We start from the raw sequence: 22,254 nt of genomic DNA, 5'->3' as shown, positions 1-22,254 counted from the left end.
GTATCCCACAGTGTCTTTCAAATGGCAGCTTTGGTGTTTTCACTGATTTCCAGCCCGCCATCTAACTTTAGAAAGTTACTTTGACAGAGCCGGGCTATGTCCCGCACACAAAAGATTTTCAATTTGGTTTGTTAGCAAATTGGCTCTGTGGCACAATGGATAGCGCATTGGACTTCTAGGAGAGATTGTTGAAGAGATTCAAAGGTTGTGGGTTCGAGTCCCACTAGAGTCAAACATAATTTTTTTTCTCATCCTTCCCTGAACAATGGAATGGAAAGAGTGATCTGATACAACATAGCAAATGGTCTAATCCTTGAGTTCCCAACCCTATTCACCAAGGGACCTATATTTCACACCTACATAATTGTCTGATGTGTCATTTTTGTTGGAGTCCGTAACTTATCTCTACCACATTTCTCTGGTGCCTTTCGGTTAGCGCATTAGGCCAGTCAACCAAAAGTTGGTGGTATGAGCACACCCAAGTCCAACCTTCTTTTTGTTCAGCTTTTCCCTCACCTATCTGAACCGGGGGCCAAGTTTCTGAACTTGTCTATGCATGTTGCCTGGCACCATGTCTTAGTTGGTTGAAGTACCTCTCTAGTAAAGTGGAGTTTCTGGTTTTGTATCCCACAGTGGTTTTAAAAGGGCAGCTTTGGTGTTTTCACTGATTTCCAGCCGGCCATCTAACTTTAGAAAGTTACTTTGACGGAGTCGGGCTATGTCCCGCACACGAAAAATTGTCAATTTGGATTGTTAGCTAAATGGCTCTGTGGCGCAATGGATAGCGCATTGGACTTCTAGGAGAGATTGTTGAAGAGATTCAAAGGTTGTGGGTTCAAGTCCCACTAGAGTCAAACATAATTTTTTTGTCTCCTCCTTCCCTGAACAATGGAATGGAAAGAGTGATCTGATACAAAATAGCAAATGGTCTAATCCTTGAGTTCCCAACCCTATTCACCAAGGGACCTATATTTCACACCTACATAATTGTCTGACATGTGTCAATTTTGTTGGAGTCCGCAACTTATCTCTAACACGTTTCTCTGGTTGCATTAGGCCAGTCAACCAAAAGTTGGTGGTATGAGCACACCCAAGTCCAACCTTCTTTTTGTTCAGCTTTTCCCTCACCTGTCTGAACCGGGGGCCAAGTTTCTGAACTTGTCTATGCATGTTGCCTGGCACCATGTCTTAGTTGGTTGAAGTACCTCTCTAGTAAAGTGGAGTTTCTGGTTTTGTATCCCACAGTGGTTTTAAAAGGGCAGCTTTGGTGTTTTCACTGATTTCCAGCCGGCCATCTAACTTTAGAAAGTTACTTTGACGGAGCCGGGCTATGTCCCGCACACGAAAAATGGTCAATTTGGATTTTTAGCTAAATGGCTCTGTGGCGCAATGGATAGCGCATTGGACTTCTAGGAGAGATTGTTGAAGAGATTCAAAGGTTGTGGGTTCAAGTCCCACTAGAGTCAAACATAATTTTTTTGTCTCCTCCTTCCCTGAACAATGGATGGAAAGAGTGATCTGATACAAAATAGCAAATGGTCTTATCCTTGAGTTCCCAACCCTATTCACCAAAGGACCTATATTTAACACCTATAGAATTGTCTGACATGTGTCAATTTTGTTGGAGTCCGCAACTTATCTCTAACACGTTTCTCTGGTTGCATTAGGCCAGTCAACCAAAAGTTGGTGGTATGAGCACACCCAAGTCCAACCTTCTTTTTGTTCAGCTTTTCCATCACCTGTCTGAACCGGGGGCCAAGTTTCTGAACTTGTCTATGCATGTTGCCTGGCACCATGTCTTAGTTGGTTGAAGTACCTCTCTAGTAAAGTGGAGTTCCTGGTTTTGTATCCCACAGTGGTTTTAAAATGGCAGCTTTGGTGTTTTCACTGATTTCCAGCCCGACATCTAACTTTAGAAAGTTACTTTGACAGAGCCGGGCTATGTCCCGCACACGAAAGATTTTCAATTTGGTTTGTTAGCAGAATGGCTCTGTGGCGCAATGGATAGCGCATTGGACTTCTAGGAGAGATTGTTGAAGAGATTTAAAGGTTGTGGGTTCGAGTCCCACTAGAGTCAAACATAATTTTTTTGTCTCCTCCTTCCCTGAACAATGGAATGGAAAGAGTGATCTGATACAAAATAGCAAATGGTCTAATCCTTGAGTTCCCATCCCTATTCACCAAGGGACCTATATTTCACACCTACATAATTGTCTGACGTGTCCATTTTATTGGAGTCCGTATCTTATCTCTAACACGTTTCTCTGGTGCTTTTCGGTTAGCGCATTAGGCCTGTCAGCCAAAAGTTGGTGGAATGAGCACACCCAAGACCAACCTTCTTTTTGTTCAGCTTTTCCCTCACCTGTCTGAACCGGGAGCCAAGTTTCTAAACTTGTCTTTGCATGTTGTCTGGCACTATGTCTTAGTTGGTTGATGTACCTCTCTAGTAAAGTGGAGTTTCTGGTTTTGTATCCCACAGTGGTTTTAAAAGGGCAGCTTTGGTGTTTTCACTGAATTCCAGCCGGCCATCTAACTTTAGAAAGTTACTTTGACGGAGCCGGGCTATGTCCCGCACACGAAAAATGGTCAATTTGGATTGTTTGCTAAATGGCTCTGTGGCGCAATGGATAGCGCATTGGACTTCTAGGAGAGATTGTTGAAGAGATTCAAAGGTTGTGGGTTCAAGTCCCACTAGAGTCAAACATAATTTTTTTGTCTCCTCCTTCCCTGAACAATGGAATGGAAAGAGTGATCTGATACAAAATAGCAAATGGTCTTATCCTTGAGTTCCCAACCCTATTCACCAAAGGACCTATATTTAACACCTATAGAATTGTCTGACATGTGTCAATTTTGTTGGAGTCCGCAACTTATCTCTAACACGTTTCTCTGGTTGCATTAGGCCAGTCAACCAAAAGTTGGTGGTATGAGCACACCCAAGTCCAACCTTCTTTTTGTTCAGCTTTTCCCTCACCTGTCTGAACCGGGGGCCAAGTTTCTGAACTTGTCTATGCATGTTGCCTGGCACCATGTCTTAGTTGGTTGAAGTACCTCTCTAGTAAAGTGGAGTTCCTGGTTTTGTATCCCACAGTGGTTTTAAAATGGCAGCTTTGGTGTTTTCACTGATTTCCAGCCCGACATCTAACTTTAGAAAGTTACTTTGACAGAGCCGGGCTATGTCCCGCACACGAAAGATTTTCAATTTGGTTTGTTAGCAGAATGGCTCTGTGGCGCAATGGATAGCGCATTGGACTTCTAGGAGAGATTGTTGAAGAGATTTAAAGGTTGTGGGTTCGAGTCCCACTAGAGTCAAACATAATTTTTTTGTCTCCTCCTTCCCTGAACAATGGAATGGAAAGAGTGATCTGATACAAAATAGCAAATGGTCTAATCCTTGAGTTCCCATCCCTATTCACCAAGGGACCTATATTTCACACCTACATAATTGTCTGACATGTGTCCATTTTATTGGAGTCCGTATCTTATCTCTAACACGTTTCTCTGGTGCTTTTCGGTTAGCGCATTAGGCCTGTCAGCCAAAAGTTGGTGGAATGAGCACACCCAAGACCAACCTTCTTTTTGTTCAGCTTTTCCCTCACCTGTCTGAACCGGGAGCCAAGTTTCTAAACTTGTCTTTGCATGTTGTCTGGCACTATGTCTTAGTTGGTTGATGTACCTCTCTAGTAAAGTGGAGTTTCTGGTTTTGTATCCCACAGTGGTTTTAAAAGGGCAGCTTTGGTGTTTTCACTGAATTCCAGCCGGCCATCTAACTTTAGAAAGTTACTTTGACGGAGCCGGGCTATGTCCCGCACACGAAAAATGGTCAATTTGGATTGTTAGCTAAATGGCTCTGTGGCGCAATGGATAGCGCATTGGACTTCTAGGAGAGATTGTTGAAGAGATTCAAAGGTTGTGGGTTCAAGTCCCACTAGAGTCAAACATAATTTTTTTGTCTCCTCCTTCCCTGAACAATGGAATGGAAAGAGTGATCTGATACAAAATAGCAAATGGTCTTATCCTTGAGTTCCCAACCCTATTCACCAAAGGACCTATATTTAACACCTATAGAATTGTCTGACATGTGTCAATTTTGTTGGAGTCCGCAACTTATCTCTAACACGTTTCTCTGGTTGCATTAGGCCAGTCAACCAAAAGTTGGTGGTATGAGCACACCCAAGTCCAACCTTCTTTTTGTTCAGCTTTTCCCTCACCTGTCTGAACCGGGGGCCAAGTTTCTGAACTTGTCTATGCATGTTGCCTGGCACCATGTCTTAGTTGGTTGAAGTACCTCTCTAGTAAAGTGGAGTTCCTGGTTTTGTATCCCACAGTGGTTTTAAAATGGCAGCTTTGGTGTTTTCACTGATTTCCAGCCCGACATCTAACTTTAGAAAGTTACTTTGACAGAGCCGGGCTATGTCCCGCACACGAAAGATTTTCAATTTGGTTTGTTAGCAGAATGGCTCTGTGGCGCAATGGATAGCGCATTGGACTTCTAGGAGAGATTGTTGAAGAGATTCAAAGGTTGTGGGTTCGAGTCCCACTAGAGTCAAACATAATTTTTTTGTCTCCTGCTTCCCTGAACAATGGAATGGAAAGAGTGATCTGATACAAAATAGCAAATGGTCTAATCCTTGAGTTCCCATCCCTATTCACCAAGGGACCTATATTTCACACCTACATAATTGTCTGACATGTGTCCATTTTATTGGAGTCCGTATCTTATCACTAACACGTTTCTCTGGTGCTTTTCGGTTAGCGCATTAGGCCTGTCAGCCAAAAGTTGGTGGAATGAGCACACCCAAGACCAACCTTCTTTTTGTTCAGCTTTTCCCTCACCTGTCTGAACCGGGAGCCAAGTTTCTAAACTTGTCTTTGCATGTTGTCTGGCACTATGTCTTAGTTGGTTGATGTACCTCTCTAGTAAAGTGGAGTTTCTGGTTTTGTATCCCACAGTGGTTTTAAAAGGGCAGCTTTGGTGTTTTCACTGAATTCCAGCCGGCCATCTAACTTTAGAAAGTTACTTTGACGGAGCTGGGCTATGTCCCGCACACGAAAAATTGTCAATTTGGATTGTTAGCTAAATGGCTCTGTGGCGCAATGGATAGCGCATTGGACTTCTAGGAGAGATTGTTGAAGAGATTCAAAGGTTGTGGGTTCAAGTCCCACTAGAGTCAAACATAATTTTTTTGTCTCCTCCTTCCCTGAACAATGGAATGGAAAGAGTGATCTGATACAAAATAGCAAATGGTCTTATCCTTGAGTTCCCAACCCTATTCACCAAAGGACCTATATTTAACACCTATAGAATTGTCTGACATGTGTCAATTTTGTTGGAGTCCGCAACTTATCTCTAACACGTTTCTCTGGTTGCATTAGGCCAGTCAACCAAAAGTTGGTGGTATGAGCACACCCAAGTCCAACCTTCTTTTTGTTCAGCTTTTCCCTCACCTGTCTGAACCGGGGGCCAAGTTTCTGAACTTGTCTATGCATGTTGCCTGGCACCATGTCTTAGTTGGTTGAAGTACCTCTCTAGTAAAGTGGAGTTCCTGGTTTTGTATCCCACAGTGGTTTTAAAATGGCAGCTTTGGTGTTTTCACTGATTTCCAGCCCGACATCTAACTTTAGAAAGTTACTTTGACAGAGCCGGGCTATGTCCCTCACACGAAAGATTTTCAATTTGGTTTGTTAGCAGAATGGCTCTGTGGCGCAATGGATAGCGCATTGGACTTCTAGGAGAGATTGTTGAAGAGATTCAAAGGTTGTGGGTTCGAGTCCCACTAGAGTCAAACATAATTTTTTTGTCTCCTGCTTCCCTGAACAATGGAATGGAAAGAGTGATCTGATACAAAATAGCAAATGGTCTAATCCTTGAGTTCCCATCCCTATTCACCAAGGGACCTATATTTCACACCTACATAATTGTCTGACATGTGTCCATTTTATTGGAGTCCGTATCTTATCACTAACACGTTTCTCTGGTGCTTTTCGGTTAGCGCATTAGGCCTGTCAGCCAAAAGTTGGTGGAATGAGCACACCCAAGACCAACCTTCTTTTTGTTCAGCTTTTCCCTCACCTGTCTGAACCGGGAGCCAAGTTTCTAAACTTGTCTTTGCATGTTGTCTGGCACTATGTCTTAGTTGGTTGATGTACCTCTCTAGTAAAGTGGAGTTCCTGGTTTTGTATCCCACAGTGTCTTTCAAATGGCAGCTTTGGTGTTTTCACTGATTTCCAGCCCGCCATCTAACTTTAGAAAGTTACTTTGACAGAGCCGGGCTATGTCCCGCACACAAAAGATTTTCAATTTGGTTTGTTAGCAGAATGGCTCTGTGGCACAATGGATAGCGCATTGGACTTCTAGGAGAGATTGTTGAAGAGATTCAAAGGTTGTGGGTTCGAGTCCCACTAGAGTCAAACATAATTTTTTTGTCTCCTCCTTCCCTGAACAATGGAATGGAAAGAGTGATCTGATACAAAATAGCAAATGGTCTTATCCTTGAGTTCCCAACCCTATTCACCAAAGGACCTATATTTAACACCTATAGAATTGTCTGACATGTGTCAATTTTGTTGGAGTCCGCAACTTATCTCTAACACGTTTCTCTGGTTGTATTAGGCCAGTCAACCAAAAGTTGGTGGTATGAGCACACCCAAGTCCAACCTTCTTTTTGTTCAGCTTTTCCCTCACCTATCTGAACCGGGGGCCAAGTTTCTGAACTTGTCTATGCATGTTGCCTGGCACCATGTCTTAGTTGGTTGAAGTACCTCTCTAGTAAAGTGGAGTTTCTGGTTTTGTATCCCACAGTGGTTTTAAAAGGGCAGCTTTGGTGTTTTCACTGATTTCCAGCCGGCCATCTAACTTTAGAAAGTTACTTTGACGGAGCCGGGCTATGTCCCGCACACGAAAAATGGTCAATTTGGATTGTTAGCTAAATGGCTCTGTGGCGCAATGGATAGCGCATTGGACTTCTAGGAGAGATTGTTGAAGAGATTCAAAGGTTGTGGGTTCGAGTACCGTTAGAGTCAAACATACTTTTTCTGTCTCCTCCTTCCCTGAAAAATGGAAAGGAAAGAGTGATCTGATACAAAATTGCAAATGGTCTAATCCTTGAGTTCCCAACCCTATTCACCAAGGGACTTCTATTTCACACCTCCATAATTGTCTGACGTGTCAATTTTGTTGGAGTCTGCAACTTATCTCTAACACATTTCTCTGGTGCTTTTCAGTTAGCGCATTAGGCCTGTCAGCCAAAAGTTGGTGGTATGAGCACACCCAAGACCAACTTTCTTTTTGTTCAGCTTTTCCCTCACCTGTCTGGGCCAAGTTTCTGAACTTGTCTATGCATGTTGCCTGGAACCATGTCTTAGTTGGTTGTTTTACCTCTCTAGTAAAGTGGAGTTCCTGGTTTTGTATCCCACAGTGTCTTTCAAATGGCAGCTTTGGTGTTTTCACTGATTTCCAGCCCGCCATCTAACTTTAGAAAGTTACTTTGACAGAGCCGGGCTATGTCCCGCACACGAACGATTTTCAATTTGGTTTGTTAGCAGAATGGCTCTGTGGCGCAATGGATAGCGCATTGGACTTCTAGGAGAGATTGTTGAAGAGATTCAAAGGTTGTGGGTTCGAGTCCCACTAGAGTCAAACAGAATGTTTTTGTCTCCTCCTTCCCTGAACAATGGAATGGAAAGAGTGATCTGATACAATATATCAAATGGTCTAATCCTTGAGTTCCCAACCCTATTCACCAAGGGACCTATATTTCACACCTACATAATTGTCTGACATGTGTCAATTTTGTTGGAGTCTGCAACTTATCTCTAACACATTTCTCTGGTGCTTTTCGGTTAGCGCATTAGGCCAGTCAACCAAAAGCTGGTGGTATGAGCACACCCAAGACCAACTTTATTTTTGTTCAGCTTTTCCCTCACCTGTCTGAACCGGGGGCCAAGTTTCTGAACTTGTCTATGCATGTTGCCTGGAACCATGTCTTAGTTGGTTGTTGTACCTCTCTAGTAAAGTGGAGTTCCTGGTTTTGTATCCCACAGTGGTTTTAAAATGGCAGCTTTGGTGTTTTCACTGATTTCCAGCCCGCCACCTAACTTTAGAAAGTTACTTTGAAAGAGCCGGGCTATGTCCCGCACACAAAAGATTTTCAATTTGGTTTGTTAGCAGAATGGCTCTGTGGCACAATGGATAGCGCATTGGACTTATAGGAGAGATTGTTGAAGAGATTCAAAGGTTGTGGGTTCGAGTCCCACTAGAGTCAAACATAATTTTTTTTCTCCTCCTTCCCGGAACAATGGAATGGAAAGAGTGATCTGATACAAAATAGCAAATGGTCTAATCCTTGAGTTCCCAACCCTATTCACCAAGGGACCTCTATTTCACACCTACATAATTGTCTGACGTGTCAATTTTGTTGGAGTCCGCAACTTATCTCTAACACATTTCTCTGGTACTTTTCGGTTAGCGCATTAGGCCAGTCAACCAAAAGTTGGTGGTATGAGCACACCCAAGTCCAACCTTCTTTTTGTTCAGCTTTTCCCTCACCTGTCTGAACCGGGGGCCAAGTTTCTGAACTTGTCTATGCATGTTGCCTGGCACCATGTCTTAGTTGGTTGAAGTACCTCTCTAGTAAAGTGGAGTTCCTGGTTTTGTATCCCACAGTGGTTTTAAAATGGCAGCTTTGGTGTTTTCACTGATTTCCAGCCCGCCATCTAACTTTAGAAAGTTACTTTGACGGAGCCGGGCTATGTCCCGCACACGAAAAATGGTCAATTTGGATTGTTAGCTAAATGGCTCTGTGGCGCAATGGATAGCGCATTGGACTTCTAGGAGAGATTGTTGAAGAGATTCAAAGGTTGTGGGTTCAAGTCCCACTAGAGTCAAACATAATTTTTTTGTCTCCTCCTTCCCTGAACAATGGAATGGAAAGAGTGATCTGATACAAAATAGCAAATGGTCTTATCCTTGAGTTCCCAACCCTATTCACCAAAGGACCTATATTTAACACCTATAGAATTGTCTGACATGTGTCAATTTTGTTGGAGTCCGCAACTTATCTCTAACACGTTTCTCTGGTTGCATTAGGCCAGTCAACCAAAAGTTGGTGGTATGAGCACACCCAAGTCCAACCTTCTTTTTGTTCAGCTTTTCCCTCACCTGTCTGAACCGGGGGCCAAGTTTCTGAACTTGTCTATGCATGTTGCCTGGCACCATGTCTTAGTTGGTTGAAGTACCTCTCTAGTAAAGTGGAGTTCCTGGTTTTGTATCCCACAGTGGTTTTAAAATGGCAGCTTTGGTGTTTTCACTGATTTCCAGCCCGACATCTAACTTTAGAAAGTTACTATGACAGAGCCGGGCTATGTCCCGCACACGAAAGATTTTCAATTTGGTTTGTTAGCAGAATGGCTCTGTGGCGCAATGGATAGTGCATTGGACTTCTAGGAGAGATTGTTGAAGAGATTCAAAGGTTGTGGGTTCGAGTCCCACTAGAGTCAAACATAATTTTTTTGTCTCCTCCTTCCCTGAACAATGGAATGGAAAGAGTGATCTGATACAAAATAGCAAATGGTCTAATCCTTGAGTTCCCATCCCTATTCACCAAGGGACCTATATTTCACACCTACATAATTGTCTGACATGTGTCCATTTTATTGGAGTCCGTATCTTATCTCTAACACGTATCTCTGGTGCTTTTCGGTTAGCGCATTAGGCCTGTCAGCCAAAAGTTGGTGGAATGAGCACACCCAAGACCAACCTTCTTTTTGTTCAGCTTTTCCCTCACCTGTCTGAACCGGGAGCCAAGTTTCTAAACTTGTCTTTGCATGTTGTCTGGCACTATGTCTTAGTTGGTTGATGTACCTCTCTAGTAAAGTGGAGTTCCTGGTTTTGTATCCCACAGTGTCTTTCAAATGGCAGCTTTGGTGTTTTCACTGATTTCCAGCCCGCCATCTAACTTTAGAAAGTTACTTTGACAGAGCCGGGCTATGTCCCGCACACAAAAGATTTTCAATTTGGTTTGTTAGCAGAATGGCTCTGTGGCACAATGGATAGCGCATTGGACTTCTAGGAGAAATTGTTGAAGAGATTCAAAGGTTGTGGGTTCAAGTCCCACTAGAGTCAAACATAATTTTTTTTCTCCTCCTTCCCTGAACAATGGAATGGAAAGAGTGATCTGATACAAAATAGCAAATGGTCTAATCCTTGAGTTCCCAACCCTATTCACCAAGGGACCTATATTTCACACCTACATAATTGTCTGATGTGTCATTTTTGTTGGAGTCCGTAACTTATCTCTACCACATTTCTCTGGTGCCTTTCGGTTAGCGCATTAGGCCAGTCAACCAAAAGTTGTTGGTATGAGCACACCCAAGTCCAACCTTCTTTTTGTTCAGCTTTTCCCTCACCTATCTGAACCGGGGGCCAAGTTTCTGAACTTGTCTATGCATGTTGCCTGGCACCATGTCTTAGTTGGTTGAAGTACCTCTCTAGTAAAGTGGAGTTTCTGGTTTTGTATCCCACACTGGTTTTAAAAGGGCAGCTTTGGTGTTTTCACTGATTTCCAGCCCGCCATCTAACTTTAGAAAGTTACTTTGACGGAGCCGGGCTATGTCCCGCACACGAAAAATTGTCAATTTGGATTGTTAGCTAAATGGCTCTGTGGCGCAATGGATAGCGCATTGGACTTCTAGGAGAACTTGTTGAAGAGATTCAAAGGTTGTGGGTTCAAGTCCCACTAGAGTCAAACATAATTTTTTTGTCTCCTCCTTCCCTGAACAATGGAATGGAAAGAGTGATCTGATACAAAATAGCAAATGGTCTAATCCTTGAGTTCCCAACCCTATTCACCAAGGGACCTATATTTCACACCTACATAATTGTCTGACATGTGTCAATTTTGTTGGAGTCCGCAACTTATCTCTAACACGTTTCTCTGGTTGCATTAGGCCAGTCAACCAAAAGTTGGTGGTATGAGCACACCCAAGTCCAACCTTCTTTTTGTTCAGCTTTTCCCTCAACTGTCTGAACCGGGGGCCAAGTTTCTGAACTTGTCTATGCATGTTGCCTGGCACCATGTCTTAGTTGGTTGAAGTACCTCTCTATTAAAGTGGAGTTTCTGGTTTTGTATCCCACAGTGGTTTTAAAAGGGCAGCTTTGGTGTTTTCACTGAATTCCAGCCGGCCATCTAACTTTAGAAAGTTACTTTGACGGAGCCGGGCTATGTCCCGCACACGAAAAATGGTCAATTTGGATTGTTAGCTAAATGGCTCTGTGGCGCAATGGATAGCGCATTGGACTTCTAGGAGAGATTGTTGAAGAGATTCAAAGGTTGTGGGTTCAAGTCCCACTAGAGTCAAACATAATTTTTTTGTCTCCTCCTTCCCTGAACAATGGAATGGAAAGAGTGATCTGATACAAAATAGCAAATGGTCTTATCCTTGAGTTCCCAACCCTATTCACCAAAGGACCTATATTTAACACCTATAGAATTGTCTGACATGTGTCAATTTTGTTGGCGTCCGCAACTTATCTCTAACACGTTTCTCTGGTTGCATTAGGCCAGTCAACCAAAAGTTGGTGGTATGAGCACACCCAAGTCCAACCTTCTTTTTGTTCAGCTTTTCCCTCACCTGTCTGAACCGGGGGCCAAGTTTCTGAACTTGTCTATGCATGTTGCCTGGCACCATGTCTTAGTTGGTTGAAGTACCTCTCTAGTAAAGTGGAGTTCCTGGTTTTGTATCCCACAGTGGTTTTAAAATGGCAGCTTTGGTGTTTTCACTGATTTCCAGCCCGACATCTAACTTTAGAAAGTTACTTTGACAGAGCCGGGCTATGTCCCGCACACGAAAGATTTTCAATTTGGTTTGTTAGCAGAATGGCTCTGTGGCGCAATGGACAGGGCATTGCAGTTCTAGGAGAGATTGTTGAAGAGATTTAAAGGTTGTGGGTTTGAGTCCCACTAGAGTCAAACATAACTTTTTTGTCTCCTCCTTCCCTGAACAATGGAATGGAAAGAGTGATCTGATACAAAATAGCAAATGGTCTAATCCTTGAGTTCCCATCCCTATTCACCAAGGGACCTATATTTCACACCTACATAATTGTCTGACATGTGTCCATTTTATTGGAGTCCGTATCTTATCTCTAACACGTTTCTCTGGTGCTTTTCGGTTAGCGCATTAGGCCTGTCAGCCAAAAGTTGGTGGAATGAGCACACCCAAGACCAACCTTCTTTTTGTTCAGCTTTTCCCTCACCTGTCTGAACCGGGAGCCAAGTTTCTAAACTTGTCTTTGCATGTTGTCTGGCACTATGTCTTAGTTGGTTGATGTACCTCTCTAGTAAAGTGGAGTTTCTGGTTTTGTATCCCACAGTGGTTTTAAAAGGGCAGCTTTGGTGTTTTCACTGAATTCCAGCCGGCCATCTAACTTTAGAAAGTTACTTTGACGGAGCCGGGCTATGTCCCGCACACGAAAAATGGTCAATTTGGATTGTTAGCTAAATGGCTCTGTGGCGCAATGGATAGCGCATTGTACTTCTAGGAGAGATTGTTGAAGAGATTCAAAGGTTGTGGGTTCAAGTCCCACTAGAGTCAAACATAATTTTTTTGTCTCCTCCTTCCCTGAACAATGGAATGGAAAGAGTGATCTGATACAAAATAGCAAATGGTCTTATCCTTGAGTTCCCAACCCTATTCACCAAAGGACCTATATTTAACACCTATAGAATTGTCTGACATGTGTCAATTTTGTTGGAGTCCGCAACTTATCTCTAACACGTTTCTCTGGTTGCATTAGGCCAGTCAACCAAAAGTTGGTGGTATGAGCACACCCAAGTCCAACCTTCTTTTTGTTCAGCTTTTCCCTCACCTGTCTGAACCGGGGGCCAAGTTTCTGAACTTGTCTATGCATGTTGTCTGGCACTATGTCTTAGTTGGTTGATGTACCTCTCTAGTAAAGTGGAGTTCCTGGTTTTGTATCCCACAGTGTCTTTCAAATGGCAGCTTTGGTGTTTTCACTGATTTCCAGCCCGCCATCTAACTTTAGAAAGTTACTTTGACAGAGCCGGGCTATGTCCCGCACACAAAAGATTTTCAATTTGGTTTGTTAGCAGAAAGGCTCTGTACGGCAATGGATAGCGAATTGGACTTCTAGGAGAGCTTGTTGAAGAGATTCAAAGGTTGTATGTTTGAGTCATAGTAGAGTCAAACCTAATGTTTTTGTCTCCTCCTTCCCTGAACAATGGAATGGAAAGAGTGATCTGATACAATATATCAAATGGTCTAATCCTTGAGTTCCCAACCCTATTCACCAAGGGACCTATATTTCACACCTACATAATTGTCTGACATGTGTCAATTTTGTTGGAGTCTGCAACTTATCTCTAACACATTTCTCTGGTGCTTTTCGGTTAGCGCATTCGGCCTGTCAGCCAAAAGTTGGTGGTATGAGCACACCCAAGACCAACTTTCTTTTTGTTCAGCTTTTCCCTCACCTGTCTGAACCGGGGGCCAAGTTTCTGAACTTGTCTATGCATGTTGCCTGGAACCATGTCTTAGTTGGTTGTTGTACCTCTCTAGTAAAGTGGAGTTCCTGGTTTTGTATCCCACAGTGTCTTTCAAATGGCAGCTTTGGTGTTTTCACTGATTTCCAGCCCGCCATCTAACTTGAGAAAGTTACTTTGACAGAGCCGGGCTATGTCCCGCACACGAAAGATTTTCAATTTAGTGTTTTAGAAGAATGGCTCTGTGGCACAATGGATAGCGCATTGGGCTTCTAGGAGAGATTGTTGAAGAGATTCAAAGGTTGTGGGTTTGAGTCAAACATACATTTTTGTCTCCTCCTTCCCTGAACAATGGAATGGAAAGAGTGATCTGATACAAAATAGCAAATGGTCTTATCCTTGAGTTCCCAACCCTATTCACCAAAGGACCTATATTTAACACCTATAGAATTGTCTGACATGTGTCAATTTTGTTGGAGTCCGCAACTTATCTCTAACACGTTTCTCTGGTTGCATTAGGCCAGTCAACCAAAAGTTGGTGGTATGAGCACACCCAAGTCCAACCTTCTTTTTGTTCAGCTTTTCCCTCACCTGTCTGAACCGGGGGCCAAGTTTCTGAACTTGTCTATGCATGTTGTCTGGCACTATGTCTTAGTTGGTTGATGTACCTCTCTAGTAAAGTGGAGTTCCTGGTTTTGTATCCCACAGTGTCTTTCAAATGGCAGCTTTGGTGTTTTCACTGATTTCCAGCCCGCCATCTAACTTTAGAAAGTTACTTTGACAGAGCCGGGCTATGTCCCGCACACAAAAGATTTTCAATTTGGTTTGTTAGCAGAAAGGCTCTGTACGGCAATGGATAGCGAATTGGACTTCTAGGAGAGCTTGTTGAAGAGATTCAAAGGTTGTATGTTTGAGTCATAGTAGAGTCAAACCTAATGTTTTTGTCTCCTCCTTCCCTGAACAATGGAATGGAAAGAGTGATCTGATACAATATATCAAATGGTCTAATCCTTGAGTTCCCAACCCTATTCACCAAGGGACCTATATTTCACACCTACATAATTGTCTGACATGTGTCAATTTTGTTGGAGTCTGCAACTTATCTCTAACACATTTCTCTGGTGCTTTTCGGTTAGCGCATTCGGCCTGTCAGCCAAAAGTTGGTGGTATGAGCACACCCAAGACCAACTTTCTTTTTGTTCAGCTTTTCCCTCACCTGTCTGAACCGGGGGCCAAGTTTCTGAACTTGTCTATGCATGTTGCCTGGAACCATGTCTTAGTTGGTTGTTGTACCTCTCTAGTAAAGTGGAGTTCCTGGTTTTGTATCCCACAGTGTCTTTCAAATGGCAGCTTTGGTGTTTTCACTGATTTCCAGCCCGCCATCTAACTTGAGAAAGTTACTTTGACAGAGCCGGGCTATGTCCCGCACACGAAAGATTTTCAATTTAGTGTTTTAGAAGAATGGCTCTGTGGCACAATGGATAGCGCATTGGGCTTCTAGGAGAGATTGTTGAAGAGATTCAAAGGTTGTGGGTTTGAGTCAAACATACATTTTTGTCTCCTCCTTCCCTGAACAATGGAATGGAAAGAGTGATCTGATACAAAATAGCAAATGGTCTAATCCTTGAGTTCCCAACCCTATTCACCAAGGGACCTATATTTCACACCTACATAATTGTCTGACATGTATCAATTTTGTTGGAGTCCGTAACTTATCTCTAACACGTTTTTCTGGAGCTTTTCGGTTAGCGCATTAGGCCTGTCAGCCAAAAGTTGGTGGAATGAGCACACCCAAGACCAACCTTCTTTTTGTTCAGCTTTTGTTAGTGGAATTAAATGATTCCTACAATATACTCATTAATTAAATTCAAACTGTCTATTTATAAGAATTTGTAAGATACTTATTAACATAAAATAGACAGGATACAGTCATATTAAAAGTAGATAATAGTGTTTATTCTCGGAGCAAGCTCCCATTTGATCATAAACACAGACTTATATACAATATATGACGTCATAGGTTACAGAATGCGTCTCATTGTCCTAATCAAATAGAAAATAGGTTCAAAAGTTCATTCTAACCTCACAGGGCACTCACATGAAAACACCATATAATCATTTATCCTGAAGGCTCACTATAATTGATTACCACTTGAGCAGACAACTCAAGATAATGAAAGACCTAAAAAGTGACCCACAGCCTTATCTAAACATCTCAGGGCTAAGTTGGGTCAGTTCAACCAGAGTTGAATGACCCTTTCTGCTTACTTTATAACCCACAACACAAATCTCTTTTCACCAGGCATGCAGAGTTCAATTTGTTTATAGTTTTATGTAAAGCTAGAATTTGTTTTAACTATTTATTAACAAAATTCCTAACAGCTTTTCCCTCACCTGTCTGAACCGGGGGCCAAGTTTCTGAACTTGTCGTTGCATGTTGCCTGGAACCATGTCTTAGTTGGTTGATGTTCCTCTCTAGTAAAGTGGAGTTCCTGGTTTTGTATCCCACAGTGGTTATAAAATGGCAGCTTTGGTGTTTTCACAGATTTCCAGCCCGCCATCTAACTTTAGAAAGTTACTTTGACAGAGCCGGGTTATGTCCCGCACACGAAAAATTGTCAATTTGTTTGTTAGCAAAATGGATCTGTGGCGCAATGGATAGCGCATTGGACTTCTAGGAGAGATTGTTGAAGAGATTCTAAGGTTGTGGGTTAGATTCCCACTAGAGTCAAACATAATTTTTTTGTCTCCTCCTTCCCTGAACACTGGAATTGAAAGAGTGATCTGATACAAAATAACAAATGGTCTAATCCTTGAGTTCCCAACCCTATTCACCAAGGGACCTCTATTTCACACCTACATAATTGTCTGACGTGTTAATTTTGTTGGAGTCCGTAACTTATCTCTACCACATTTCTCTGGTGCTTTTCGGTTAGCGCATTAGGCCAGTCAACCAAAAGTTGGTGGAATGAGCACACCCAAGACCAACCTTCTTTTTGTTCAGCTTTTCCCTCACCTGTCTGAACCGGGAGCCAAGTTTCTAAACTTGTCTTTGCATGTTGTCTGGCACTATGTCTTAGTTGGTTGATGTTCCTCTCTAGTAAAGTGGAGTTCCTGGTTTTGTATCCCACAGTGGTTTTAAAATGGCAGCTTTGGTGTTTTCACTGATTTCCAGCCCGCCACCTAACTTTAGAAAGTTACTTTGAAAGAGCCGGGCTATGTCCCGCACATGAAAAATTGTCAATTTGGGTTGTTAACAAATTGGCTCTGTGGCGCAATGGATAGCGCATTGGACTTATAGTGAGAGATTGTTGAAGAGATTCAAAGGTTGTGGGTTCGAGTCCCACTAGAGTCAAACTTAATTATTTTTCTCCTCCTTCCCTGAACAATGGAATGGAAAGAGTGATCTGATACAAAATAGCAAATGGTCTAATCCTTGAGTTCCCAACCCTATTCACCAAGGGACCTATATTTCACACCTACATAATTGTCTGATGTGTCATTATTGTTGGAGTCCGTAACTTATCTCTACCACATTTCTCTGGTGCCTTTCGGTTAGCGCATTAGGCCAGTCAACCAAAAGTTGGTGGTATGAGCACACCTAAGTCCAACCTTCTTTTTGTTCAGCTTTTCCCTCACCTGTCTGAACCGGGGGCCAAGTTTCTGAACTTGTCGTTGCATGTTGCCTGGAACCATGTCTTAGTTGGTTGAAGTACCTCTCTAGTAAAGTGGAGTTCCTGGTTTTGTATCCCACAGTGGTTATAAAATGGCAGCTTTGGTGTTTTCACAGATTTCCAGCCCGCCATCTAACTTTAGAAAGTTACTTTGACAGAGCCGGGTTATGTCCCGCACACGAAAAATTGTCAATTTGTTTGTTAGCAAAATGGATCTGTGGCGCAATGGATAGCGCATTGGACTTCTAGGAGAGATTGTTGAAGAGATTCTAAGGTTGTGGGTTAGATTCCCACTAGAGTCAAACATAATTTTTTTGTCTCCTCCTTCCCTGAACACTGGAATGGAAAGAGTGATCTGATACAAAATAACAAATGGTCTAATCCTTGAGTTCCCAACCCTATTCACCAAGGGACCTCTATTTCACACCTACATAATTGTCTGACGTGTTAATTTTGTTGGAGTCCGTAACTTATCTCTACCACATTTCTCTGGTGCTTTTCGGTTAGCGCATTAGGCCAGTCAACCAAAAGTTGGTGGAATGAGCACACCCAAGACCAACCTTCTTTTTGTTCAGCTTTTCCCTCACCTGTCTGAACCGGGAGCCAAGTTTCTAAACTTGTCTTTGCATGTTGTCTGGCACTATGTCTTAGTTGGTTGATGTTCCTCTCTAGTAAAGTGGAGTTCCTGGTTTTGTATCCCACAGTGGTTTTAAAATGGCAGCTTTGGTGTTTTCACTGATTTCCAGCCCGCCACCTAACTTTAGAAAGTTACTTTGAAAGAGCCGGGCTATGTCCCGCACATGAAAAATTGTCAATTTGGGTTGTTAACAAATTGGCTCTGTGGCGCAATGGATAGCGCATTGGACTTATAGTGAGAGATTGTTGAAGAGATTCAAAGGTTGTGTGTTCAAGTCCCACTAGAGTCAAACATAAGTTTTGTTGTCTCCTCCTTCCCTGAACAATGGAATGGAAAGAGTGATCTGATACAAAATACCAAATGGTCTTATCCTTGAGTTCCCAACCCTATTCACCAAAGGACCTATATTTAACACCTATAGAATTGTCTGACATGTGTCAATTTTGTTGGAGTCCGCAACTTATCTCTAACACATTTCTCTGGTGCTTTTCGGTTAGCGCATTAGGCCTGTCAGCCAAAAGTTGGTGGTATGAGCACACCCAAGACCAACTTTCTTTTTGTTCAGCTTTCCCTCACCTGTCTGAACCGGGGGCCAAGTTTCTGAACTTGTCTATGCATGTTGCCTGGCACCATGTCTTAGTTGGTTGTTGTACTTCTCTAGTAAAGTGGAGTTCCTGGTTTTGTAGCCCACAGTGTCTTTCAAATGGCAGCTTTGGTGTTTTCACTGATTTCCAGCCCGCCATCTAACTTTAGAAAGTTACTTTGACAGAGCCGGGCTATGTCCCGCACACGAAAGATTTTCAATTTGGTTTGTTAGCAGAATGGCTCTGTGGCACAATGGATAGCGCATTGGACTTCTAGGAGAGATTGTTGAAGAGATTCAAAGGTTGTGGGTTCTAGAGTCACACATAATTTTTTTTCTCCTCCTTCCCTGAACAATGGAATGGAAAGAGTGATCTGATACAAAATAGCAAATGGTCTAATCCTTGAGTTCCCAACCCTATTCACCAAGGGACCTATATTTCACACCTACATAATTGTCTGATGTGTCATTTTTGTTGGAGTCCGTAACTTATCTCTACCACATTTCTCTGGTGCCTTTCGGTTAGCGCATTAGGCCAGTCAACCAAAAGTTGGTGGTATGAGCACACCCAAGTCCAACCTTCTTTTTGTTCAGCTTTTCCCTCACCTATCTGAACCGGGGGCCAAGTTTCTGAACTTGTCTATGCATGTTGCCTGGCACCATGTCTTAGTTGGTTGAAGTACCTCTCTAGTAAAGTGGAGTTTCTGGTTTTGTATCCCACAGTGGTTTTAAAAGGGCAGCTTTGGTGTTTTCACTGATTTCCAGCCCGCCATCTAACTTTAGAAAGTTACTTTGACGGAGCCGGGCTATGTCCCGCACACGAAAAATGGTCAATTTGGATTGTTAGCTAAATGGCTCTGTGGCGCAATGGATAGCGCATTGGACTTCTAGGAGAGATTGTTGAAGAGATTCAAAGGTTGTGGGTTAAAGTCCGACTAGAGTCAAACATAATTTTTTTGTCTCTTCCTTCCCTGAACAATGGAATGGAAAGAGTGATCTGATACAAAATAGCAAATGGTCTTATCCTTGAGTTCCCAACCCTATTCACCAAAGGACCTATATTTAACACCTATAGAATTGTCTGACATGTGTCAATTTTGTTGGAGTCCGCAACTTATCTCTAACACGTTTCTCTGGTTGCATTAGGCCAGTCAGCCAAAAGTTGGTGGTATGAGCACACCCAAGACCAACTTTCTTTTTGTTCAGCTTTTCCCTCACCTGTCTGAACCGGTAGCCAAGTTTCTAAACTTGTCTATGCATGTTGTCTGGCACTTTGTCTTTGTTGGTTGTAGTACCTCTCTAGTAAAGTTGAGTTTCTGGTTTTGTATCCCACAGTGTCTTTCAAATGGTAGCTTTGGTGTTTTCACTGATTTCCAGCCCGCCATCTAACTTTAGAAAGTTACTTTGACAGAGCCGGGCTATGTCCCGCACACGAAAAATTGTCAATTTGATTTATTAGCAAATTGGATCTGTGGCGCAGTGGATAGCGTATTGGACTTATAGGAGAGATTGTTGAAGAGATTCAAAGGTTGTGGGCTAGAGTCAAGCATACTTTTTCTGTCTCCTCCTTCCCTGAACAATGGAAAGGAAAGAGTGATCTGATACAAAATTGCAAATGGTCTAATCCTTGAGTTCCCAACCCTATTCACCAAGGGACTTCTATTTCACACCTACATAATTGTCTGACGTGTCAATTTTGTTGGAGTCTGCAACTTATCTCTAACACATTTCTCTGGTGCTTTTCAGTTAGCGCATTAGGCCTGTCAGCCAAAAGTTGGTGGTATGAGCACACCCAAGACCAACTTTCTTTTTGTTCAGCTTTTCCCTCACCTGTCTGAACCGGGGGCCAAGTTTCTGAACTTGTCTATGCATGTTGCCTGGAACCATGTCTTAGTTGGTTGTTGTACCTCTCTAGTAAAGTGGAGTTCCTGGTTTTGTATCCCACAGTGTCTTTCAAATGGCAGCTTTGGTGTTTTCACTGATTTCCAGCCCGCCATCTAACTTTAGAAAGTTATTTTGACAGAGCCGGTCTATGTCCTGCACACGAAAGATTTTCAATTTGGTTTGTTAGCAGAATGGCTCTCTGGCACAATGGATAGCGCATTGGACTTCTAGGAGAGATTGTAGAAGAGATTCAAAGGTTGTGGGTTAAAGTCCCACTAGAGTCAAACATAATTTTTTTGTCTCCTCCTTCCCTGAACAATGGAATGGAAAGAGTGATCTGATACAAAATAGCAAATGGTCTTATCCTTGAGTTCCCAACCCTATTCACCAAAGGACCTATATTTAACACCTATAGAATTGTCTGACATGTGTCAATTTTGTTGGAGTCCGCAACTTATCTCTAACACGTTTCTCTGGTTGCATTAGGCCAGTCAGCCAAAAGTTGGTGGTATGAGCACACCCAAGACCAACTTTCTTTTTGTTCAGCTTTTCCCTCACCTGTCTGAACCGGTAGCCAAGTTTCTAAACTTGTCTATGCATGTTGTCTGGCACTTTGTCTTTGTTGGTTGTAGTACCTCTCTAGTAAAGTTGAGTTTCTGGTTTTGTATCCCACAGTGTCTTTCAAATGGTAGCTTTGGTGTTTTCACTGATTTCCAGCCCGCCATCTAACTTTAGAAAGTTACTTTGACAGAGCCGGGCTATGTCCCGCACACGAAAAATTGTCAATTTGATTTATTAGCAAATTGGATCTGTGGCGCAGTGGATAGCGTATTGGACTTATAGGAGAGATTGTTGAAGAGATTCAAAGGTTGTGGGCTAGAGTCAAGCATACTTTTTCTGTCTCCTCCTTCCCTGAACAATGGAAAGGAAAGAGTGATCTGATACAAAATTGCAAATGGTCTAATCCTTGAGTTCCCAACCCTATTCACCAAGGGACTTCTATTTCACACCTACATAATTGTCTGACGTGTCAATTTTGTTGGAGTCTGCAACTTATCTCTAACACATTTCTCTGGTGCTTTTCAGTTAGCGCATTAGGCCTGTCAGCCAAAAGTTGGTGGTATGAGCACACCCAAGACCAACCTTCTTTTTGTTCAGCTTTTCCCTCACCTGTCTGAACCGGGGGCCAAGTTTCTGAACTTGTCTATGCATGTTGCCTGGAACCATGTCTTAGTTGGTTGTTGTACCTCTCTAGTAAAGTGGAGTTCCTGGTTTTGTATCCCACAGTGTCTTTCAAATGGCAGCTTTGGTGTTTTCACTGATTTCCAGCCCGCCATCTAACTTTAGAAAGTTACTTTGACAGAGCCGGGCTATGTCCCGCACAGGAAAAATTGTCAATTTGATTTGTTAGCAAATTGGATCTGTGGCGCAATGGATAGCGCATTGGACTTCTAGGAGAGATTGTAGAAGAGATTCAAAGGTTGTGGGTTTGAGTCCCACTAGAATCAAACATATTATTTTTGTCTCCTCCTTCCCTGAACAATGGAATGGAAAGAGTGATCTGATACAAAAGAGCAAATGGTCTAATCCTTGAGTTCCCAACCCTATTCACCAAGGGACCTATATTTCACACCTACATAATTGTCTGACATGTATCAATTTTGTTGGAGTCCGTAACTTATCTCTAACACGTTTTTCTGGTGCTTTTCGGTTAGCACATTAGGCCTGTCAGCCAAAAGTTGGTGGAATAAGCACACCCAAGACCAACCTTTTTTTGTTCAGCTTTTCCCTCACCTGTCTGAACCGGTAGCCAAGTTTCTAAACTTGTCTTTGCATGTTGTCTGGCACTTTGTCTTTGTTGGTTGTAGTACCTCTCTAGTAAAGTTGAGTTTCTGGTTTTGTATCCCACAGTGTCTTTCAAATGGTAGCTTTGTGTTTTCACTGATTTCCAGCCCGCCATCTAACTTTAGAATG

The 22,254-nt window shown here is 42.6% G+C and overlaps 21 non-coding genes across 21 annotated transcripts; all 21 read left to right on the top strand.

Annotated features, from left to right (window-relative positions):
- The first annotated feature begins 141 nt into the window (after window positions 1-141).
- Window positions 142-232, top strand: trnar-ucu (transfer RNA arginine (anticodon UCU)). The gene is given in 2 exon segments: window positions 142-178; window positions 197-232. It is a non-coding gene; the product is annotated as a tRNA-Arg (tRNA).
- A 531-nt stretch (window positions 233-763) lies between these two features.
- trnar-ucu (transfer RNA arginine (anticodon UCU)) lies at window positions 764-854 on the top strand. The gene is given in 2 exon segments: window positions 764-800; window positions 819-854. It is a non-coding gene; the product is annotated as a tRNA-Arg (tRNA).
- Window positions 855-1,375: 521 nt separating this feature from the next.
- trnar-ucu (transfer RNA arginine (anticodon UCU)) lies at window positions 1,376-1,466 on the top strand. Its single transcript is given in 2 exon segments — window positions 1,376-1,412; window positions 1,431-1,466. It is a non-coding gene; the product is annotated as a tRNA-Arg (tRNA).
- A 520-nt stretch (window positions 1,467-1,986) lies between these two features.
- Window positions 1,987-2,077, top strand: trnar-ucu (transfer RNA arginine (anticodon UCU)). Its single transcript is given in 2 exon segments — window positions 1,987-2,023; window positions 2,042-2,077. It is a non-coding gene; the product is annotated as a tRNA-Arg (tRNA).
- A 532-nt stretch (window positions 2,078-2,609) lies between these two features.
- Window positions 2,610-2,700, top strand: trnar-ucu (transfer RNA arginine (anticodon UCU)). Its single transcript is given in 2 exon segments — window positions 2,610-2,646; window positions 2,665-2,700. It is a non-coding gene; the product is annotated as a tRNA-Arg (tRNA).
- Window positions 2,701-3,221: 521 nt separating this feature from the next.
- trnar-ucu (transfer RNA arginine (anticodon UCU)) lies at window positions 3,222-3,312 on the top strand. Its single transcript is given in 2 exon segments — window positions 3,222-3,258; window positions 3,277-3,312. It is a non-coding gene; the product is annotated as a tRNA-Arg (tRNA).
- Window positions 3,313-3,846: 534 nt separating this feature from the next.
- On the top strand, window positions 3,847-3,937 carry trnar-ucu (transfer RNA arginine (anticodon UCU)). The gene is given in 2 exon segments: window positions 3,847-3,883; window positions 3,902-3,937. It is a non-coding gene; the product is annotated as a tRNA-Arg (tRNA).
- A 521-nt stretch (window positions 3,938-4,458) lies between these two features.
- trnar-ucu (transfer RNA arginine (anticodon UCU)) lies at window positions 4,459-4,549 on the top strand. The gene is given in 2 exon segments: window positions 4,459-4,495; window positions 4,514-4,549. It is a non-coding gene; the product is annotated as a tRNA-Arg (tRNA).
- Window positions 4,550-5,083: 534 nt separating this feature from the next.
- Window positions 5,084-5,174, top strand: trnar-ucu (transfer RNA arginine (anticodon UCU)). Its single transcript is given in 2 exon segments — window positions 5,084-5,120; window positions 5,139-5,174. It is a non-coding gene; the product is annotated as a tRNA-Arg (tRNA).
- Window positions 5,175-5,695: 521 nt separating this feature from the next.
- On the top strand, window positions 5,696-5,786 carry trnar-ucu (transfer RNA arginine (anticodon UCU)). The gene is given in 2 exon segments: window positions 5,696-5,732; window positions 5,751-5,786. It is a non-coding gene; the product is annotated as a tRNA-Arg (tRNA).
- Window positions 5,787-6,320: 534 nt separating this feature from the next.
- Window positions 6,321-6,411, top strand: trnar-ucu (transfer RNA arginine (anticodon UCU)). The gene is given in 2 exon segments: window positions 6,321-6,357; window positions 6,376-6,411. It is a non-coding gene; the product is annotated as a tRNA-Arg (tRNA).
- A 1,137-nt stretch (window positions 6,412-7,548) lies between these two features.
- On the top strand, window positions 7,549-7,639 carry trnar-ucu (transfer RNA arginine (anticodon UCU)). Its single transcript is given in 2 exon segments — window positions 7,549-7,585; window positions 7,604-7,639. It is a non-coding gene; the product is annotated as a tRNA-Arg (tRNA).
- Window positions 7,640-8,173: 534 nt separating this feature from the next.
- trnai-uau (transfer RNA isoleucine (anticodon UAU)) lies at window positions 8,174-8,264 on the top strand. Its single transcript is given in 2 exon segments — window positions 8,174-8,210; window positions 8,229-8,264. It is a non-coding gene; the product is annotated as a tRNA-Ile (tRNA).
- Window positions 8,265-8,795: 531 nt separating this feature from the next.
- On the top strand, window positions 8,796-8,886 carry trnar-ucu (transfer RNA arginine (anticodon UCU)). Its single transcript is given in 2 exon segments — window positions 8,796-8,832; window positions 8,851-8,886. It is a non-coding gene; the product is annotated as a tRNA-Arg (tRNA).
- Window positions 8,887-9,407: 521 nt separating this feature from the next.
- Window positions 9,408-9,498, top strand: trnar-ucu (transfer RNA arginine (anticodon UCU)). Its single transcript is given in 2 exon segments — window positions 9,408-9,444; window positions 9,463-9,498. It is a non-coding gene; the product is annotated as a tRNA-Arg (tRNA).
- A 534-nt stretch (window positions 9,499-10,032) lies between these two features.
- Window positions 10,033-10,123, top strand: trnar-ucu (transfer RNA arginine (anticodon UCU)). Its single transcript is given in 2 exon segments — window positions 10,033-10,069; window positions 10,088-10,123. It is a non-coding gene; the product is annotated as a tRNA-Arg (tRNA).
- A 531-nt stretch (window positions 10,124-10,654) lies between these two features.
- On the top strand, window positions 10,655-10,745 carry trnar-ucu (transfer RNA arginine (anticodon UCU)). Its single transcript is given in 2 exon segments — window positions 10,655-10,691; window positions 10,710-10,745. It is a non-coding gene; the product is annotated as a tRNA-Arg (tRNA).
- Window positions 10,746-11,266: 521 nt separating this feature from the next.
- trnar-ucu (transfer RNA arginine (anticodon UCU)) lies at window positions 11,267-11,357 on the top strand. Its single transcript is given in 2 exon segments — window positions 11,267-11,303; window positions 11,322-11,357. It is a non-coding gene; the product is annotated as a tRNA-Arg (tRNA).
- Window positions 11,358-12,503: 1,146 nt separating this feature from the next.
- On the top strand, window positions 12,504-12,594 carry trnar-ucu (transfer RNA arginine (anticodon UCU)). Its single transcript is given in 2 exon segments — window positions 12,504-12,540; window positions 12,559-12,594. It is a non-coding gene; the product is annotated as a tRNA-Arg (tRNA).
- Window positions 12,595-16,765: 4,171 nt separating this feature from the next.
- On the top strand, window positions 16,766-16,857 carry trnai-uau (transfer RNA isoleucine (anticodon UAU)). The gene is given in 2 exon segments: window positions 16,766-16,802; window positions 16,822-16,857. It is a non-coding gene; the product is annotated as a tRNA-Ile (tRNA).
- Window positions 16,858-18,010: 1,153 nt separating this feature from the next.
- trnai-uau (transfer RNA isoleucine (anticodon UAU)) lies at window positions 18,011-18,102 on the top strand. Its single transcript is given in 2 exon segments — window positions 18,011-18,047; window positions 18,067-18,102. It is a non-coding gene; the product is annotated as a tRNA-Ile (tRNA).
- The last annotated feature ends 4,152 nt before the right edge of the window (window positions 18,103-22,254 follow it).

The sequence above is a fragment of the Salvelinus alpinus genome, chromosome 13 (genome assembly GCF_045679555.1).
Source record: "Salvelinus alpinus chromosome 13, SLU_Salpinus.1, whole genome shotgun sequence".
NCBI classification, from domain to species: Eukaryota; Metazoa; Chordata; class Actinopteri; order Salmoniformes; family Salmonidae; genus Salvelinus; species Salvelinus alpinus.
The sequence above is the reverse complement of the archived record's forward strand: the minus strand, read 5'-3'. Positions and strand labels throughout refer to the sequence as shown.